Source organism: Neolamprologus brichardi, chromosome 20 (genome assembly GCF_056152115.1).
Source record: "Neolamprologus brichardi isolate AB-2024 chromosome 20, ASM5615211v1, whole genome shotgun sequence".
Taxonomy (NCBI): domain Eukaryota; kingdom Metazoa; phylum Chordata; class Actinopteri; order Cichliformes; family Cichlidae; genus Neolamprologus; species Neolamprologus brichardi.
In genome coordinates this window covers 9,628,431-9,633,494 of record NC_142123.1, presented here as the reverse complement: position 1 = coordinate 9,633,494, position 5,064 = coordinate 9,628,431, and the positions used below count along the sequence as shown (strand labels likewise).

At 37.7% G+C, this 5,064-nt stretch overlaps 1 long non-coding RNA gene across 1 annotated transcript; it reads left to right on the top strand.

Moving 5' to 3' along the window:
• The first annotated feature begins 2,675 nt into the window (after window positions 1-2,675).
• On the top strand, window positions 2,676-4,278 carry LOC148096909 (uncharacterized). The gene is made up of 3 exons (XR_015717028.1): window positions 2,676-2,721; window positions 3,525-3,653; window positions 4,113-4,278. It is a non-coding gene; the product is annotated as an uncharacterized LOC148096909 (long non-coding RNA).
• Window positions 4,279-5,064: the final 786 nt, after the last annotated feature.

Below are 5,064 nucleotides of genomic sequence, written 5' to 3'. Positions count from 1 at the left end.
GTGAAGGACATGAGTGTGTTTAAGTAGAAGTCCTCATATGGTAGGACCAGTGATTGTAGTGTGTGTGTTACATTGTCCTCATATTGTTGGGTAGCAGAACTGTACAGTGTTAAGTTTCTATAGAATCTGGTATAAGGAAGTCAGATCCTTCTGTAATAATGTTCACTCATACAAATATGATCTGTAGTTAATTATCTAGTCGGGATTTACAGTACAGAGTGTTTCTGACATTATATTGTTGTCTTTTGTTGCAGACACCAAGTGCTGAGGTCCTGTCTCAACCTCCTTCAGACCAATTGGTGAGTGACATACCCACTTCATTCTTCCAACAGGTTACACATTATTTTTTTGTATTTGGTATCAAGTATATGTGTCAGTTGGGCCTAGTGCATAAATGAAATGCACTTTGATTGTATTAAAACAATCAGTTTGAGTCAAAGTTAACCAAAATCAACATTAGTATTAGGAGAAAGTAATTGTCTATACCATTTGTTAGTCCAAACTTTCCCTTAAAGCATCAGCTTGATCTTTATTCTGACTACATTTGATATTTTTGTCCTTTACACATGTTTTTTTCCATTTAACCTCCCGCTGATCAGTTTACATGATTTAATTTCTGGGGAAATAGATGGCTTTACATCAGTGTTGGGTTTAGAGCTTTTATTGACAACAGCAGGAGAAGTAAGAAGTCAGGAACATGAACTCTACATGTGTTCAGTCGCCATGTCCTCATATTGTTTTAAGCTGTGAAGGACATGAGTGTGTTTCAGTTGCCTTCCTCGTGTGGTGGGACCAGTGATTGTAATGTGTGTTACATTGTCCTCATATTGTTTTAAGCTTTGAAGGACATGAGTGTGTTTAAGTAGAAGTCCTCATATGGTAGGACCAGTGATTGTAGTGGTGTGTTACATTGTCCTCATATTGTTGGGTAGCAGAACTGTACAGTGTTAAGTTTCTATAGAATCTGGTATAAGGAAGTCAGATCCTTCTGTAATAATGTTCACTCATACAAATATGATCTGTAGTTAATTATCTAGTCGGGATTTACAGTACAGAATGTTTCTGACATTATATTGTTGTCTTTTGTTGCAGACACCAAGTGCTGAGGTCCTGTCTCAACCTTGTACAGACCAATTGGTGAGTGACATACCCACTTCATTCTTCCAACAGGTTACACATTATTTTTTTGTATTTGGTATCAAGTATATGTGTCAGTTGGGCCTAGTGCATAAATGAAATGCACTTTGATTGTATTAAAACAATCAGTTTGAGTCAAAGTTAACCAAAATCAACATTAGCATTAGGAGAAAGTAGTTGTCTATACCATTTGTTAGTCCAAACTTTCCCTTAAAGCATCAGCTTGATCTTTATTCTGACTACATTTGATATTTTTGTCCTTTTACACATGTTTTTGTCCATTTAACCTCCCACTGATCAGTTTACATGATTTAATTTCTGGGGAAATAGATGGCTTTACATCAGTGTTGGGTTTAGAGCTTTTATTGACAACAGCAGGAGAAGTAAGAAGTCAGGAACATGAACTCTACATGTGTTCAGTCGTCATGTCCTCATATTGTTTTAAGCTTTGAAGGACATGAGTGTGTTTAAGTAGAAGTCCTCATATGGTAGGACCAGTGATTGTAGTGGTGTGTTACATTGTCCTCATATTGTTGGGTAGCAGAACTGTACAGTGTTAAGTTTCTATAGAATCTGGTATAAGGAAGTCAGATCCTTCTGTAATAATGTTCACTCATACAAATATGATCTGTAGTTAATTATCTAGTCGGGATTTACAGTACAGAATGTTTCTGACGTTATATTGTTGTCTTTTGTTGCAGACACCAAGTGCTGAGGTCCTGTCTCAACTTTGTACAGACCAATTGGTGAGTGACATACCCACTTCATTCTTCCAACAGGTTACACATTATTTTTTTGTATTTGGTATCAAGTATATGTGTCAGTTGGGCCTAGTGCATAAATGAAATGCACTTTGATTGTATTAAAACAATCAGTTTGAGTCAAAGTTAACCAAAATCAACATTAGTATTAGGAGAAAGTAATTGTCTATACCATTTGTTAGTCCAAACTTTCCCTTAAAGCATCAGCTTGATCTTTATTCTGACTACATTTGATATTTTTGTCCTTTTACACATGTTTTTGTCCATTTAACCTCCCGCTGATCAGTTTACATGATTTAATTTCTGGGGAAATAGATGGCTTTACATCAGTGTTGGGTTTAGAGCTTTTATTGACAACAGCAGGAGAAGTAAGAAGTCAGGAACATGAACTCTACATGTGTTCAGTCGTCATGTCCTCATATTGTTTTAAGCTGTGAAGGACATGAGTGTGTTTCAGTTGCCTTCCTCATGTGGTGGGACCAGTGATTGTAATGTGTGTTACATTGTCCTCATATTGTTTTAAGCTGTGAAGGACATGAGTGTGTTTAAGTAGAAGTCCTCATATGGTAGGACCAGTGATTGTAGTGTGTGTGTTACACTGTCCTCATATTGTTGGGTAGCAGAACTGTACAGTGTTAAGTTTCTATAGAATCTGGTATAAGGAAGTCAGATCCTTCTGCAATAATGTTCACTCATACAAATATGATCTGTAGTTAATTATCTAGTCGGGTAGCAGAACTGAATGTTTCTGACATTATATTGTTGTCTTTTGTTGCAGACACCAAGTGCTGAGGTCCTGTCTCAACTTTGTACAGACCAATTGGTGAGTGACATACCCACTTCATTCTTCCAACAGGTTACACATTATTTTTTTGTATTTAGTATCAAGTATAGGTGTCAGTTGGGCCTAGTGCATAAATGAAATGCACTTTGATTGTATTAAAACAATCAGTTTGAGTCAAAGTTAACCAAAATCAACATTAGCATTAGGAGAAAGTAATTGTCTATATCATATGTTAGTCCAAACTTTCCCTTAAAGCATCAGCTTGATCTTTATTCTGACTACATTTGATATTTTTGTCCTTTTACACATGTTTTTTTCCATTTAACCTCCCACTGATCAGTTTACATGATTTAATTTCTTGGGAAATAGATGGCTTTACATCAGTGTTGGGTTTAGAGCTTTTATTGACAACAGCAGGAGAAGTAAGAAGTCAGGAACATGAACTCTACATGTGTTCAGTCGTCATGTCCTCATATTGTTTTAAGCTGTGAAGGACATGAGTGTGTTTAAGTAGAAGTCCTCATATGGTAGGACCAATGATTGTAGTGTGTGTGTTACATTGTCCTCATATTGTTTTAAGCTGTGAAGGACATGAGGACATGGGCCCTCTGACCACCACCAGTAGGCAACGGGTGAAGTGTCTTGCCCAAGGACACAATGACCAAGACTGTCGGAGCCGGGGCTCGAACCGGCAACCTTCCGATTACAACTCTTGAGCCCCTTAGCCCCTTAATTTTAGAATTACACACTGCCCAACGCTGACTTTTCCTACAATACAGAGAAAAAAGCAAACAGACCTATTGCATGCATTGATTCTCATATTTCACTGTTACTTTTCAAAGGCTCAAGGACCAAGTATTCTGGGGTTCCAAGCCACACGCTTTACTCAGCTGCCCTGGACAACATGAAGGGCACCTCTGCCTCAATCACCCTGGACAACAAAAACATTAGCAACACTTCACCAAGAAGGGGTAAACGCACCCAAATACAAAATGTTTTAGCTGAATATACTTGTGATCAAAGGACAAGTTTATTGTTTTCAGACATGACACTATTGAGAGCTTTTATCATAAATCCTTTCATCTCATTTGATTCCCAGCAGAACACAGCACTTCAAATGGTTCATTCCAAGCATCCTTAAAGGAGCAATAAGCAATATCTTTTCACTGCTAGGTGTGCTGTTGTGCACTGCCTGTAAACCAAACCAAAGTCTATGGCTGGAGATCAACACAGAGAGAGGGATTATGACTTCATGCTGTACTCCAGATGTAATTACACCTCTAGTTCTTCACATAGCCATTTTTAATTCCTTCAACCTAAGTATGATGAATTGTGCTTATTGCTCCTTTAAAGTGCTCCAGTAGAAAGCAAGGTTTAAGAACATTTTGCATTCACATTAAGATATTTTCTTTTGTTTCCATTTATGACAGCTGGGAAGGTGAGAATCAAGTGGACAAATGATGAAGTGAAGGTTGCTGAGCGGCACGTTTCACTTCATAACAAGCTGCAAAGTACCAGGTAAAAAGGAATGTGACTGCTGCCTCCAAGCAGAGCCGGCAGCTCTGAAAGGCAGAGACTGGGTTCTCATAAGGTACTACATCCAGAACAGGATCATAGCATTAAAAGAAAGATGCAAGAAACAAAGAAACAAGCAAGAGAGATACTTTGTTACTTCCACAGTTATGTCAGTATTGCAGTTTTCTGTATTGCATTGTTCTTACTCATAAATCTGTGGTTTATGCTGGGTGCTTTTTGCAATTAAATGATAAGAAAGGCAGATAATGTTCCACGTTTTTATTCACATGAACATTCACTACAAAATGAATTAATGCATTACAATATTAAGACTTAAAAAGTAGACTGACCACATTTGACCTATGTCTTTTTTTAAGTCTCTACACAGCTCAGATTTACTGTTTTATTAACACATAAATGTCTGATATTTCTGTCAGAAGTTACCCGACTGGTGAGCATTACTATTGTGCATCCATGCCTATTATATTGTAATCTCAAAAGGAGCCAAGCTAAAAATACAGAACCTACCCTTACCTGGTCCTTATAAGTCATGTATACTTGAAAATTATGTGTTTCCATGGGCTTCACAATTCACCTAAACATGAAATATCAGTGTGTGACCTTATGGTACTCATAAGTCACATAAACCTGACAGTGTCCTCACAAGTAGCAGTAAATTCAGGTTTGACCAAAATTTAGCCCTAGCCAAAATCTCAACAGATGGGCGTGTTCCTGGAAGCATGGGTCAAACCTTTTGTGATTCCCATGCCTCTAGGACCTTCGGAAAGGCACGTTCCCATTTGTCACATTTTTGTCATACGTGCTGATATATCACGAAAACACGTATGTGTGTGTGTGTGTGTGTGT